The sequence below is a fragment of the Paroedura picta genome, chromosome 6, assembly GCF_049243985.1.
Source record: "Paroedura picta isolate Pp20150507F chromosome 6, Ppicta_v3.0, whole genome shotgun sequence".
NCBI lineage: Eukaryota > Metazoa > Chordata > Lepidosauria > Squamata > Gekkonidae > Paroedura > Paroedura picta.
In genome coordinates, this window is record NC_135374.1 from 17,185,849 (window position 1) to 17,202,449 (window position 16,601).

At 47.5% G+C, this 16,601-nt stretch overlaps 1 protein-coding gene across 1 annotated transcript in view; it reads right to left on the reverse strand.

Moving 5' to 3' along the window:
- PDGFD (platelet derived growth factor D) overlaps nucleotides 1-16,601 on the reverse strand; it is a 181,217-nt gene that overhangs the window by 25,029 nt on the left and 139,587 nt on the right. The gene's annotated exons all lie outside the window — the stretch shown is intronic.

Below are 16,601 nucleotides of genomic sequence, written 5' to 3' on the forward strand. Positions count from 1 at the left end.
CCCTGTTGCGGCAAATGCCAGCTTAAACCCAGGGCCGCAGCACAGAATCACAATCCCAGCAGGACCAGTGCAAGACTGGAGAAATGCCCTCTATCCCCTCATTTTTTCAGGAAGAGATCTGAGGCTGTGCCAAGGATGGCCTGCACGGCAGCCCCCGAACAGGAAGAGCTGCGTTTGGTGCCCTGTTCCTCTAACAGGCTCCTGTGTTTACCTCATCATGTTACGGCTAGCTAAAGAAAAGCCTTGCCAGCTAATTGCCCGACTATAAAGATGTTGTTAAAAATAAATGTGAGGAAGACACAGGCAGCCTGAGGCGATGTGGTGCCCGAGGCAGAAATCTCACATCCTGATGGTACCCGTGTAACAACCACCCAAATAATTGGCAATTTGCTGCCTTGAACCGTACTCCTGCCAGAAGTGAGCTGCCTGGCAGCAGACAACCCAGGTGTTCAGTCTTGTATTTCTCTGCAAATTATCTTCACATCAGCCTCCTCCCCCAACCGAGAAAGATACACGATTGCCCCCCCCCCCCACCAGCGGTTCCCATCCAGGCACAAATGAGGCCAAGACCCACTTACCTTTTAAAAAAGAAGGTAGCACCCTCACATGCCCTCCAGCCATTAATCAACAGATGCATTCCTTACTGCTTACTTACTGATTCCCTTTGCATAAGAATGTACAGAGTTCTGTGGGACCAGGCCAGTGGCCCGTCTAGTCCAGCATCCTGCCTCACATGATGGCCAACCAGTTCCTCAGGACGGCCAACCACAGGGCATACAGGCAGAGTCCTTTCCCTGATGTTGCCTCCTGGCTCTGGGATCCAGAGGATTAGTGCCTCTGGATGTGGAGGTTCCCCTCAGTCACCATGGCTAGTAGCCACTGAGAGATCCTCCATGAGCCAGTTTGGTGTAGTGGTTAGGAGTGCGGACTTCTAATCTGGCAAGCTGGGTTCGATTCTGCACTCCCCCACATGCAGCCAGCTGGGTGACCTTGGGCTCACCACGGCACTGATAAAACTGTTCTGACCAAGCAGGAATATCTGGGCTCTCTCAGCCTCACCCACCTCACAGAGTGTCTGTTGTGGGGAGAGGAAAGGGAGGGCAATTGTAAACCGCTTTGAGCCTCCTTCGGGTAGGGAAAAGCGGCATATAAGAACCAACTCTTCTTCTTCTTCATGAATCTGTCTAATCCTTGCTTAAAGCTATGCATTCCTGTGGCCATCAGCACATCTTCGGGCAGTGAATTCCACAATTTAATCACTCTCTGAGTAAAGCAGTGTTTCCTTTGGTCTGTCCAGGACCAATTGCCCGTCAGCTTCATCGGATGCCTTCGAGTTCTGCCACATATTTTCTCTCTCAGCACCATGCATAAATGTATAAACCTCTATCCGAGTGGTTCTCAGCCTGGGGGTTGGGACCCCTTTGAGTGTCGAACGATCTTTTCACAGGGGTCGCGGCAGGGCAAGCAGTTTGGCGGGGGGGGGGGGAACATCCACACAACAGCCTTGCGGGGTACATCGAGATAGAGCCTTTATCTGTCTGGAGCAGTGGAAAAGATCAAGATCGGCATGGTGGGACATGAGGTAGGACTGAACCGAGAAACCCCGGAAAAAACAACAACAACTATTTATATTCAATCATGAACTATGGATCTTCACGCCATTGGTCAGTTTCGGTTTAATTCCTGTGAAAGAACCCTTGCATCATTTTATGGTTGGGGGTCACCGCAACATGAGGAACTGTATTAAAGGGTTGCGACATTAAGAAGGTTGAGAACCACTGCTTTATCCCCATGTTTCTTTTCTAAACTGAAAAGTCCCAAGCTCTTCAGTCTCTCCTCCTAGGGAAAGTGGTCCCCCTCCTCATCATCTTGGAGGCCCTCTTCTGCACTTTTCCAAATGAGTGCCCCATGGACCTAGATAGGGGCATTATAACATCTGCCATTTCATTCTCAAAACCCATTCCTACAAATTCCCTACCACAGAGTTTGCCTTTTTCACTGCTGCAGCACACGGGGCTGGCACTTTCATTGACCTAGCCAGGACGTCCCCGAGATATTTCCCGCTCTCAGTCTCAGCAAGTTCAGATCCTATTAGCCTATCCTTGAAGATGGGGGGTTGTTTATTTTCGTCCCCATGTGCATCGCCCTGCAGTTTAGATAACATCTGGGACATTTGTTCAGAAAGTTCCATCATGTTCAAAAAGCAGCTTCAAGATTACGATGGGATACAAATTACAGAGTGTACTCTTCGCCTCTGATTACAAACAATCTACGGCAGCTACCAATCCACTTTTGGGCTGAATCCAAAGTGCTGGTTACGGCCTTCCAAGGCCTAGATGGGGTGGGACTCAGGCCTACTGGTGCAAGACTAGGCTCTATCAGTGGCTACTGGCTGCTTGTCACGATAGAAATCCGTTCTCTCCAGTGTCAGAGGCAGTATGCCTCTTGGGATCAGTTACAGGGGAGCACAGGCATGGTGGGGAAGGGCACACAAGATAGGGACTCTTTTGTGGTAGCACCTGGAGGTCTCCCACTATAAAAATTGATCTCCAGGTGATCAAGATCAGTTCTCCTGGAGAAAAGGGCTGCTGAGGAGACTGAACCCTAGAGCAGGGGTAGTCAACCTGTGGTCCTCCAGATGTTCATGGACTACAATTCCCATGAGCATTTGCTGGCAGGGGCTCATGGAAATTGTAGTCCATGAACATCTGGAGGACCACAGGTTGACTACCCATGTCCTAGAGGGGAGGGCTGCTGCTTCTCACTTCCTTCTGTTGCCACCACCACCATGCAACGCACTGGGCTTTTCTGGCTCTAGCATTGCATGCACTCATGCGCTATGCTGGGGCAGTCTGCATACGCTGGGGGATTCCCTCCCCTGTGCTTAAGTGGGAATTGGTGGGGCATGCCACCCGGCAGCAGCCTAGTGTGGTCTAGGCTGCTACAAGAAGGATCATTTGCACTTTTAAGGTAAGCTGGTTGTATTGCCCTGAATGGCACCGTGGCCATCCTCTACCAACACATAAGCAGATACAAAGCCACCTCCTACTGAATAGGAGATACCAGGAATTGAACTTGTGACCTTCTGCGTGCCAAGCAGATGCTCTGCCACTGAACTACAACCCCTCCCTTTCAAGCAACAGCAGCTCTTGGAGTCCTCCTTCCTGCAGGGCTCCTTCTTACCCACCATTGAGGCCTCTGCCTTCTTAGCTGGATACGTCCAAACCTCCCCATCTCTGACCCTCCGATTCCCAGCCCAAGCAGGTGCCCTGCCCCTTGCAGCTCTTAGCCAGCGATGCTCATCCAAGCAAGCATCTTCTATTTATTAATGCCCAGAAAAGGGATATCTTTTGCAATCTGCTATTAAAAAAAAAAAAACAGCCTAGAGAAAAGGTCATCTCCTCCCTTGCCACAACTGGAACAATCTGCAATTACTCGCTAGGAGGGTGAAAAGGGAATTCAACGAATGAAGGCTGATACAGCACCAGCCACTCCGTCTCCTCTTCTTTCCCAGCCGGGCTTTACTATTTTTAAACCCCTGGCAATTTAGCCAGACCGAAAACGCAGACCGAGGATAAGTTGAGCTGCAAGGAGAAAGGCAACACCTGTTCCGGATCCCAAAGGGATGGAAATCAGACCCAGCTTCTACCAGCTCTTCGGTTCCGGAAGCTCACTCCTTCCGTCAACCTGTGGTCCTCCAGATGCCCATGGACTACAATTCCCATGAGCCCCTGCCAGCGTTTGCTGGCAGGGGCTCATGGGAATTGTAGTCCATGGACATCTGGAGGACCACAGGTTGACTACCCCTGGTCTATGCAAAAGCCCCAAATGCTCCATCTGCTGTTCATTGCAGGGTGACTGTGTTTCCCTAGCTCCTAATGCAGCTTCAGTCACTCAGAGCTTCCGAAGGGCTTTCCGCCTGAGCCCACTTTTCATCTTCCGTTGCCAGCTGCAGATCCGGCTTGCAGAGGCTTAACAAACAACAGCGACGTCCCTTCTGTCCCAGCTTTCCTAAGGCCCAAATCAGCCGCTTTTATTGTCATGCTGCTGGCGGAATCCAAATGGGATTTGCATGCTTTGCAGAGTTTGCGCGTGAGCTTCCGAAGAACGGGAAAAGTGGGCTTTTTAGTGAGCAGCGTTCCCCTCTCCCCATTTTAAGAAAGAGCGGGTTTAGCCTAGGCAATCTCTAACAGAAACCTTGCTGGATAAAAGATGCACCACTCCTTACCCACTTTTAAAAAACCTGTGGTGGGAGCAAGGAAACATGGCTCTCACAGTCCCAATGTTGGGCATCCCTGGCCTAAAAAGGTAAAGGTACCCCCTGTGCAAGCACCAGGTCATGTCTGACCCTTGGGGTGACGCCCTCCAGCGGTTTCATGGCAGACTCAATAGGGGGTGGTTTGCCAGTGCCTTCCCCAGTCCTTACCGTTTACCCCCCAGCAAGCTGGGTACTCATTTTACCGACCTCGGAAGGATGGAAGGCTGAGTCAGCCTTGAGCCGGCTGCTGGGATTGAACTCCCAGCCTCATGGGCAGAGCTTTCAGACTGCATGTCTGCCGCCTTACCACTCTGCACCACAAGAGGCCCTGGCCTACAGTATCCCAAACTTATATGTCCTAATATTAATTGATCTGATGATATTATCCGTTCAGTCGTGTCCGACCCTGAGCAATTCTATAGGAAAGTCCTTGCCATGCGCCCCTGTCTCTGACTGCTTCTTTTAGTTGGTTCATGGTCACTCCAGTATCGGCTTTGATCGTGTTGAGCCAGTGGATCCTTTGGCGACCACATTTCCTTTTGCCACTGACTATGCTGACCATTAATGATTTTTCTAACGGGTCTGATTGCATGATGTGTCCAAAGTAAGCTTTAGCCATAATATCTTCCCTTCTAATGACATAGTTGGTTTGCTCCTCTTGTTGGTACCTTTGGCTGTCCATGGTATTCGCAGCATTCGTCTCCAATACCATAATTCGAAAGAGAGCCAGTTTGGTGTAGTGGTTAGGAGTGCGGACTTCTAATCTGGCATGCCGGGTTCGATTCTGCGCTCCCCCACATGCAGCCAGCTGGGTGACCTTGGGCTCACCAGGGAACTGATAAAACTGTTCTGACCGGGCAGTGATATCAGGGCTCTCTCAGCCTCACCCACCCCACAGGGTGTCTGTTGTGGGGAGAGGAATGGGAAGGTGACTATAAGCCGCTTTGAGCCTCCTTCGGGTAGGGAAAAGCGGCATATAAGAACCAACTCTTCTTCTTCTTCTTCTTCTTCTTCTTCTTCTTCTTCTTCTTCTTCTTCTTCTTCTTCTTCTTCTTCTTCTTCTTCTTCTATTCTCCTCCTGTCTTCCTTCTTCAAGGTCCAGCTTTTGCGTCCATAGATTGTTATGGGGAAGACAATGGCGTTGACTAGCCGGCACTTTGTGTTTATTGATCTGGCACATTTGTATTCCACTCTTCTCTCCAGTGGGAACCCAAAGCAGCAAACAATCTGCCAAGGAGGAGAGGGAAGCAGGAACAGACTCATGAAATGGATGATCTATTTAAATAAACTGATGAAACCCAGGTATGCTTACCCAGGATCTTCATCTGAGGAGGTGCCAGGTACAAAATAAGCTACCTTGGACTGCTACCTCTGATCAGAGCCCCAAACCTTCACACGCTGTTAGCTGCTGAAGAGCCCAGCTGCCACTATGCATCACTAGCTCTACGTTCATTATTGGGAATGACTCTGTTAATAATGGGGCAAAAAATGATGTACTGGGTACCTCCTGATAAGTTCTGACACAGTCTCTTTTTATAAAAGGAAAGTGAGAATGATATCCCAAAGGGCTCAAAAGAACATGAAAGTTTTCAGCTGTAATTGCAGGCAAGGTCAGTCCGTGTTCATTTGTCGATGGACAGAGAAGCAACTGAGCTGTCTAATTTGATCACTACTAGACGGGGAAAGGTGTCCAGTACGTAAGCTATTAATAAAAGTATGTGTGTCAAAACGGATTTAAAAAACAGGATAACAGTTAGTGGATGAAATTTCCCCAACGCCTGATATTTTGTTTAGAAAGTGAGTGAAGGGGAAAGAATCAGGAGATAGAAGGCAAGATGGAACTGGCACAGAAGTGTTCCAATCAGCAAAGTCAAACCAATCTTGCAGCAGTAGGAGACCACAGGATAGGGGTGAGAGTCAGCAAGAGATAGAAACTTGGAATAAAAGTTGTTGTTTTTTCTTTCTTTCTGAAATAAGTGGAAACAATACGGCAAAAATAAAAATGGACAGGAATAATAATGAATGCACCAAAATATATTTAAATGAAAATGGTTCATATTCACGACAAATACCTCACAAAATAACCCATGCGCCTATAGAGCAGGAGTCTCCAACCTTTTTAAGCCTCTGAACACATTTGGAAAGTGACACATATGGTGGGCACAGTCCCCAAATGGCTGCCCCCAAAATGCCAGCTGAAGGAGGCACAGGCAGCATGGAACAGATGCTGCGGCTCACCATGAGCCACACAGTCAAAATCCATGTGCTGTGGCAGCCACTGCTACCAAAGCAACATTAAAAAAAAAAATCTGCATAGCTGATCAAATCTCTATAGCCGATCAAATGGCACTGTCCATTTTCTAAAACTATTTGGCAGGAGCCATGAAAAATGTCAATGTGGGAGACCCCGGCCTTATAGAATTCAGCGGCATCACTGAGAAGCAACACCATGTGGTCCCTATGGCATGGACTGAAAGTGGAGCAGGGGGAGGCATGGTTGAATGCCCTTTTCCCTGGGCCTTGCTTTGCAAAGGGGCATCAGTGGCCAGGCCTTCCTCTGATGACGCCTTGCCGGGAGATGCGTATGCACGCCCACCGTCTGAAGCACCCCTCCTGTCCCTGCTTGAGAAACCCAGAACAGGGGAGCCTGGATGGTATTCTCTGTCCAATAAACCAATGCCCTTGAGAGGTCTTTGGAGAAGTTCTGTCATGCTGACTGACAGATCCCGGACCCAGCCTCCCTGGCAAGACGAGAGCGTGCTCAGGGTGAAATTGCAAACCAAAGCTGATGCTTCAGCAACCTCTCCCGCGTCCTGCGGAGCCAAAAGAAAAAGGCCCTCTGGAATTAACGGGAGGTTAATGACTGTGCCTGAGCGAGGTAGGCTGGCCGGTCCCAAATCCTCCCTCCCTCGGGTGGAAGTGACATTGAAGGATGACATTTTGAAGCAGTCCTGTAAATAAGGGCTGTGCGGGATTTCTTTCTTTTCTTTTTAAAGAACAAGGCAGGGAATATTTCTAAAGCAATAAAACACAACTTCCCACCAGTCACAAGAGAGGGAGAGAGAGAGATTTGAAGAGGAGGTTTAAATGCATTGGTGCATGACAAGCTAGGCTTTTCCAACTGTTCATTCATCTCCGGGATAGAAAACCTATTGTTAATATTATCAAAAGAGACATCTTAGGCTTATACTAGCCCAGCCGAAATCTTGGCTTTCCCCTCTTTGTAGAGCTGACCTCTGACTACTGGAGAAGATGGTGCTTCCTGCCCTTGATGGGCTAAGCTTGTCTCTGTCAAGCTCTGCTAGGAGATTTTAGAAAGGCCCTGGACCCACCTCTTTGGCTGGAGGCATTAGCAGACAGGAGGCTTTAACAAACAGGATCTCTTATCTGGTAAATCAAGTTTGGGGGCTGGCCTTTTCCTGAACGCAGTGGTCCTCAAGAAAAGCTGGTTTTTATACCCCTTTTTTCACTGCCCGAAGGAGTCTCAAAGAGGCTTACGACAGCCTTCCGTTCCCCACAACAGACACCCTGTGAGGTAGGTGGAGCTGAGAGAGCTCTGACAGAACTACTCTGTGACTAACAGGACTGTGAGGTCACCCAGCTGGTTGCATGGGGAGGAGTGGGGAATCAAACCTGGCTCTCCAGATTAGAGGCCGCAGCTCTTAACCACTGTACTGAGCTGGCCTTGGTGTCCTATACCAGGGGTAGTTAACTTGTGGTCCTCCAGATGTTCATGGACTACAATTCCCATGAGCTCCTGCCAGCAAATGCTCATAGGAATTGTAGTCTATGAACATCTAGAGGACCACAGGTTGACTACCCCTGCCCTATACGACAATAACCTCAAGACTAGATGGAAACCAAGCCCATGATTAGATGATGGATGATGAGCATACCTAATAAAGAGGACCATGGTTTTCTGCAGGTGCTGAAGCTGTCTCCCCAGCCTACCCCAAAATCAGAGCTGTTGGTTACAACTGAACACATGAAGCTGCCTTCTACTGAATCAGGCCCCTGGTCTATCAAGGTATTGCCTGCTCAGACTGGAGGTGGCTCTCCAGCTTTTGTAGTAGAGGTCTTTCACATCACCTACTCCCTGATCTTTCTAACTGGAGATGCTGGGGATTCACGGTCTGGGACCTGCGTATCTGAGAGACTGCCTACCTATATAGGTCCCCAAGAGAACGCTTCAGTCAGCTACAGCTAAGCGACTGGTGATTCCCAGCCCCAAAGAAGTGAAGCTGGCCTTGACCAGGACCAGGGCCTTCTTGGTCCTGGCCCCTGCCTGGTGGAATGAGTTCCCAGAGAATATCAGGGCCCTGACGGAACTAGCAGAGTTCTGCTGGGCCTGTAAGATGGCCCCGGATCATTCTTATCGCTCTCCTCTGCACCCTCTCAATTTTGTCCACGTCCTTTTTGAAGCGGGGCCACTTTTTGCCACTGGTGTTGAACACTATCAGGAGCAAACTGTGGGATCTGATCCAAATCAAAATCCAGAATTGGGACCGAACCTGCCCCTTCCCCTGCCAAAATGTTTTTGCCACTTCTACTATAATTTGAAAGAACCGTCTCTGTGCAGTTCATTCTATTCTGTCCAGCTTTGATAAACAAGGAACTCCTCCTCCTCCTCCTCCTTCTGCCATGATGTGAAAAGTCTGAGCCATGAAATCCCTAGGCCGGGTGTCTAAAAGCCACCGTGGCCCCCACAGACAAATAGGTAAAGGTAAAGGTATCCCCGGTGCAAGCACCGGGTCATGTCTGACCCTTAGGGTGACGCCCTCCAGCGTTTTCATGGCAGACTCAATACGGGGTGGTTTGCCAGTGCCTTCCCCAGTCATTGCCGTTTACCCCCCCAGGAAGCTGGGTACTCATTTTACCGACCTCGGAAGGATGGAAGGCTGAGTCAACCTTGAGCCGGCTGCTGGGATTGAACTCCCAGCCTCATGGGCAGAGCTTTCAGACTGCATTTCTGCTGCCTTACCACTGTGCGCCACAAGAGGCTCTCCACAGACAAATACAATGGCCATAAACAATTTTGGTTTTTTTAAATGGAAACTATATATAACATGTGAAATGTACTAGAACAGTTGGATGGCGCCACATTATAGCTTCTAATTTATATTTGGCTACCATCCGTAAAATGCACAGGCACTTTACAAACTGCCACCCGGCTCCTGGGCTGGCAAACAGCCCCGAGATTTCTCTTTTCCACCCTGGGAATGAGCCCCTGTTTGAGTCTACGGCCCTCTGGCATTTCTCTTTAACCTTAGCCCAGACAAGATACTCGACTGCTTGTCTTATGCGTTCTGGATGGGGTTGCCATGTAAGCAGCTACGGCTAAAGAAAAAAAAAACACCTGCATATTTGCTGGCTTATGAGTATCAAAGGATCCTCTGTGTACATAAGCAAATTTTATATTTTTAATCTCTTTCTGACTACACCTGGCTCATTTACCCGAACCAGCACTGAGCTGGCACTGCAAGCTTGGAGAACTGCAGCTAAAGCACAGAAACAGATGTTTTTTTTTTAACATTAAAAAAACAAAAATTGTTTGCATATTTATGAAGGAGATAAATCGCCAACAAAGGGAATGGAATTATCCGCTGCTGTTCTTGACCCAGATGCTTCCTGTCTCGAATGTACAAACAAAGGAAAGGGATTTTGTGATGGTGTGATTTTCGTTCTGATTTCTTCGGATTTTGGGGTCCCTCTCAATTAAGGACACTGCCCCATCATTCACATGCGCACAACTCCATTCCAGGAGAAGTCCAGTCTAGAGGTGACCACTGCATGGGTCACTGTGGCAAGGTGTTCTGGGACCAGGTAGGGTGCTTGTAGTTGGACTTAGGGAAGATGGAAGAATGTCAGCCATGCTACGTTTGTGACTTGCGCCTCCATGGATAAGGGAATGTCAAAGGTAAGTGCGCTTCCTTGCCTGGTCCCTTCTTAAAGGTAAAGGTATCCCCTGTGCAAGCACTGAGTCATGTCTGACCCTTGGGTGACGCCCTCTAGCGTTTTCATGGCAGACTCAATACGGGGTGGTTTGCCAGTGCCTTCCCCAGTCATTACCGTTCACCCCCCAGCAAGCTGGGTACTAATTTTAGCGACCTCGGAAGGATGGAAGGCTGAGTCAACCTTGAGCCAGTTGCTGGGATCGAACTCCCAGCCTCATGGGCAAAGCTTCAGACTGCATGTCTGCTGCCTTACCACTCTGCGCCACAAGAGTCTCTAGCCCCTTCTTACCCATCCACAATACCTCCAACTCTGAAGTGCTGAATTTCAGGCAACTCTGCTTGAGTTACCCCGTCACTGCTTCCAGATATTGGGCAAAGTTGTCTAGGGGTGGATTTGGGTGGCCATCCATCAGGAGGTAGAGCTGGGTTTCATCTGGATATGGATAATACCCAAGCCCAAATCCATGGACCAATCGGGCCAGGGGGCACATAAAGGTGAATAAAGTTGAACAGAGAATCTCACCTTGTGGCACTATACATGGAAGATGGCAATGGCATGATTGTGGCTCTCCAATAGCTACCTTCTTTCTATGACCCTAAAGAAAGGAAATCAGCACTGAAGGGCTGTTCCTAGTACCCTACTGTCGGCAAGACGGCCAGCTAGAAGCTCATGATCGACTATATTGAACGCTGCCATAAGATCAAGTAAAACAAGCAGTGCTGACCTCCCCCCTGATCCAGCTGTCTCCGGAGGACTCAGCACTGATAGAGCAATTCTGACTGAGCAGGAATCTCAGGGCTCCCTCAGCCTTACCTCCCTCACAGGGTGTCTGTTGTGAGGAGAGGAAAGGGAAGGCAATTATAAGTTGCTTTGAGACTCCTTCGGGTAGAGAAAAGCAGCATATAAGAACCAACTCTTCTTCCTCTTCTCAGTAGACCTTATAGAGGCAGGAAAATATATCATTATCCCAAATGACTGACATGAAGAAGAAAGCAGAGGTGAAATAAAATTTCAGAAACTGAAACAAAACAAAACAAAAAATCACATTCACTATCCAGTGTTCCCTGATTGGCTAGGTAAGTGGAATTTGAACAAAGGTTACTTAGTACTTCTATGTGTCAGCTACTCCAGGGTCAACCTGTGGTCCTCCAGATGTCCATGTACTACAATTCCCACAAGCCAATGACAGCATTTGCTGTCTGGAGGACCACAGGCTGACTACCCCTGAGCTCAACCAGTGGAACACTGAGCGGCTATCAGCTTTCAACACACACTGTTGAGTATCGAGTTCTACTACAAGATGGTTTCTAGGTATCTCTGATAGTGACTGCTGTGACATACTAGCTATTAGAGACTGTTAAACACTGACTGATACCATGCCAGCGAATTTCAAGTGTCTATTTTTGCTGCATGTTAGATCCAAGAAACTGTCAGATGCTTACAATTACTGGATGTTGATGTTAAATGGCCAAAATATCCACGGAATATTCAGAGAACACTTGCATTCATATTCACACTTTTTGAGGATAATTTACAAAGCCATCCTATATAGGATTGGATCCTCTACATTTTTGCACTGCAAAAATGTGCAGGTTTTGAAATTAGGGACACTTTAAAGGTCAACAAGATTTCAAGAGTAAAGCTTCTGAGAGTCAACACAAGAGGTTCAGCCATACTGGACTTAATACTGACCAACAGGCAAGAGTTGGTGGATGAGGTGAAGGAGGTGGGGACCCTAGGGGGAAGTGACCATGTCCTCATAGAATTCCTTTTGAGATGGGGAGCCAAGGAAGCTTGTAGCCAGACGCGGATGTTGGATTTTCGTAGGGCAAACTTTAATAAACTCAGAGACATGATGAGTGTCATACCATGGACGAGAATGCTGGAAGGGAAGGGAGCATGTGAAGGGTGGGTGCTACTCAAACAAGAGCTATTGCATGCTCAATCAATGACTATTCCAGAAATACGAAAACACTGCAGGAGCTCTAAGAAGCCTATTTGGATGAACAGAGAACTTCAAGAGGAACTAAGAAAGAAAAGGAAAATGTTCAGGAAATGGAGGGAAGGACAGAGCTCTAAAGAAGAGTACCTACAGGTTACTAGGCACTGTAGATCAATCATCAGAAAGGCCAAATCTGAGAGTGAGCTAAGATTGGCCAGGGAAGCCCACTGTAACAAGAAAAGATTTTTCAGTTACGTGAGGAGCAAACGTAAAGTAAAGGAGGCAATAGGCCCGCTGTTGGGTGCGGATGGACAAACTCTAACGAAAGATGCAGAGAAAGCAGAAAGGCTTAGTGCCTATTTTACATCTGTTTTTTCCCACAGGTCAAAGTGTTTAGGCACATCTAGAGATGGCTGTAGCCAAAGGATAGTGTCTGGGTGGCAGGTTAACATGGATAGAGAGGTTGTCGAGAGGCATTTAGCTGCACTGGATGAGTTCAAATCCCCTGGTCCAGATGAAATGCACCCGAGAGTACTCAAAGAACTTTCCAGAGAACTTGCACAGCCCTTGTCCATCATCTTCGGAACCTCTTTAAGGACTGGAGATGTCCCGGAGGACTGGAAAAGAGCAAACGTTATTCCGATCTTCAAAAAAGGGAGGAAGGATGACCCGGGAAACTACAGACCAGTGAGTCTGACCTCCGTTGTGGGGAAGATAATGGAACAGATATTAAAGGGAGTGATCTGCAAACATCTGGTGGATAATTTGGTGATCCAAGGAAGTCAGCATGGATTTGTCTCCAACAGGTCCTGCCAGACCAACCTAGTTTCCTTTTTTGACCAAGTAACAGGTTTGCTGGATCGAGGAAATTCGGTTGATGTCATTTACTTGGATTTTAGTAAAGCTTTTGACAAGGTTCCCCATGATGTTCTTATGGATAAGTTGAAGGACTGCAATCTGGATTTTCAGATAGTTAGGTGGATAGGGAATTGGTTAGAGAACCGCACTCAAAGAGTTGTTGTCAATGGTGTTTCATCAGACTGGAGAGAGGTGAGTAGCGGGGTACCTCAGGGCTCGGTGCTCGGCCCGGTACTTTTTAACATATTTATTAATGATCTAGATGAGGGGGTGGAGGGACTACTCATCAAGTTTGCAGATGACACCAAATTGGGAGGACTGGCAAATACTCCAGAAGATAGAGACAGAGTTCAACGAGATCTGAACACAATGGAAAAATGGGCAAATGAGAACAAGATGCAATTTAATAAAGATAAGTGTAAAGTTCTGCATCTGGGTCAGAAAAATGAAAAGCATGCCTACTGGATGGGGGATACGCTTCTAGGTAGCACTGTGTGTGAACGAGACCTTGGGGTACTTGTGGATTGTAAACTAAACATGAGCAGGCAGTGTGATGCAGCGGTAAAAAGGGCAAATGCCATTTTGGGCTGTATCAACAGAGGCATCACATCAAAATCACAAGATGTCATAGTCCCATTGTATACGGCACTGGTCAGACCACACCTGGAGTACTGTGTGCAGTTCTGGAGGCCTCACTTCAAGAAGGACATCGATAAAATTGAAAGGGTACAGAGGAGAGCAACGAAGATGATCTGGGGCCAAGGGACCAAGCCCTATGAAGATAGGTTGAGGGACTTGGGAATGTTCAGCCTGGAGAAAAGGAGGTTGAGAGGGGACATGATAGCCCTCTTTAAGTATTTGAAAGGTTGTCACTTGGAGGAGGGCAGGATGCTGTTTCTGCTGGCTGCAGAGGAAAGGACACGCAGTAATGGGTTTAAACTTCAAGTACAACGATATAGGCTAGATATCAGGAAAAAGTTTTTCACAGTCAGAGTAGTTCAGCAGTGGAATAGGCTTCCTAAGGAGGTGGTGAGCGCCCCCTCACTGGAAGTCTTCAAGCAAAGGTTGGATACACACTTTTCTTGGATGCTTTAGGATGCTTAGGGCTGATCCTGCGTTGAGCAGGGGGTTGGACTAGATGGCCTGTATGGCCCCTTCCAACTCTATGATTCTATGATTCTATGATTCAATGCTACTTTTCTACTAGGCACTACATAGCTAAGCACTACAGTGGTTGCTGGCAGGGGCTCATGGGAATTGTAGCCCATGAACATCTGGAAAGCCACAGGTTGACTACCCCTGTTCATTCATCAATGATCTGGAACTCCAAATAAACCAATATTGTGTAGACTAGCTTTCTCCTGGCTTGCATTTAGTCATTCTATTAGGAAGCTTTTTTTGGTGTTTTTTTGGTGGGCATTTTTTTTTTTTTTGCATATTGTTTTCAGGACCTGGCTGGCTGAATCTCTTTGACTACAATTAGTATCAAACAACAAGGAAAAGCAGTGCAGAAAAATATACTAAAACAGATCAAGAAGAACGGCTGGTTTTTATACCCCACTTTTAAGAACCCGAAGGAGTCTCAGTGTGGCTTACGATCAATTCCCTTCCCTTCTTCTCCCCACAAAAGCACTCCTGTGAGGTAGGTGAGCTGAGTGACAGAAATGCTCTGCAAGAACAGCTCTAAGAGAACTGTGACTAGCCCAAAGTCACCCAGCTGGCTGCATGTGGAGGAGTAGGGAACCAAGTCCAGTTCTCCAGATTAGAGTCCACCGTTCCTAACCACTACACCAAACTGGCTCCCAAAGATTCTCCTGATGACGGAACTGAAGAATTTAATATCAGGAGACCCATGGACTCAGGTGAAAGACTGTGGCTCAGTGGAAGAGCCTTTGCTTTGCATACAGAAAATCCCAGGTTCAGTCCCCAACATCTCCAGGCAGTAGGCGATATCAAAGACCTTGGCTTGAAACCCTGGAGAACCACTGCCATTCTCAGTAGACAACCGTGACCTTGATGGTTTGATTCAATATATGGCAGGCTAAAATGTATTAAAGGGCAAACATCTTTACACTTGAGGAGATTGTGGTATAAGGTAAAGGTAAAGGTACCCCCTGTGCAAGCACCGAGTCATGCCTGACCCTTGGGGTCTCTGACCCTCTAGCGTTTTCTTGGCGGACTCAATACGGGGTGGTTTGCCAGTGCCTTCCCCAGTCATTACCGTTTACCTCCCAGCGAGCTGGGTACTCATTTTACCGACCTCGGAAGGATGGAAGGCTGAGTCAACCTTGAGCCGGCTGCTGGGATTGAACTCCCAGCCTCATGGGCAGAGCTTTCAGACTGCATGTCTGCTGCCTTACCACTCTGTGCCACAAGAGGCTCTGTGCCACAAGATTGTGGTATACTGAACCTCAAAGCACGTGACTCATAATTAATGGAATAATCAATTAGTTGGCAAACGAAATGTAATTTGAGTTTTCTAAGAATAGAAGATGAGTGGCCACTCTAGTCTGGTATCTGTTTTCACACAGGGGCCAACCAGTTGCTCTGGTGGGCCAACAAAGGCTAAAAATTCCCCCTGATGTTGCCTCCTAGTGCTGGCATTCAAAGGTATGCTCCTCCTGATTCCCTGGCTAGTAACCATTGAGAAGTCCATACATCTATGCTGGGGGGCTCCAAACCTGCCACTTGTCAACCATTTCAAGGGTATTTGAAAGACAAAGAGAGAGAAAGGTCTGTTAGGGAAGGACTGGGCGAGCCTGCATAGATCTTCAAAATGACAGGAGGCAGCATGAGTAATGTGGAGGCATTAAAGAAAGAGGAAATGCAGGCTTGCTATGTAGAAAAATTTTCCTGACAGTGAGATTTTTCTCTGTGATGATCTCCCTGAAGGAGGGATAGAAGATTCATTGGCCGGGGCTTTTAAAATGAGACCGGACTGAAAGAAAAATACAACAGCAGAGATTTCCAGCCTGAGATATAGTTTAACAAAATGCCCTAATAGCTTCCCCCCCCCCTTCCAAATCTTTTAGTCCCAGCATTTGCCTTCCCCTCTAACAATGCTGCAGTGGAATAATAAAAGCACACGCACAAAGAAAATAAATGCTCTATACACTTGTGGAACTTATAAAACATAGTTATTAGTTGACCTAAGCCTGCAAATATCTCCCAATGGTTCTTGGAGCTCACCACTAGAAATCTTAATGGGTGCTTTATTTTGTAAATAACGATGTACTCAAAGGAAAGAATCTTCCCACTGCACAGTGATGTTTGTGATCATGACTTAGTGCGTTTTTAAAAATGCATCCATGGCAAATATTTCAATTTGGAAGACTTGTACTGTAGCCATGAGGGGCCGTGGGTCTGTAACTTCCCCTATTGGTAATGGCAGAGGGAAAGGTTCAGAATACCACATAAAATGAAATAAACATCAGTGCGGTAGGGTAAAAGAAATACTCGGCACCGAAACATTCACAAGATTTAAAGTGTCTCTAAAAAGTGTCGAGGTTCCTTCTGAAATAAAATACGTATCCGTATCCAAACAGGAAAAAAAGCTGACATTTTCTTTGGAAGAGGCTGTCACAGGCC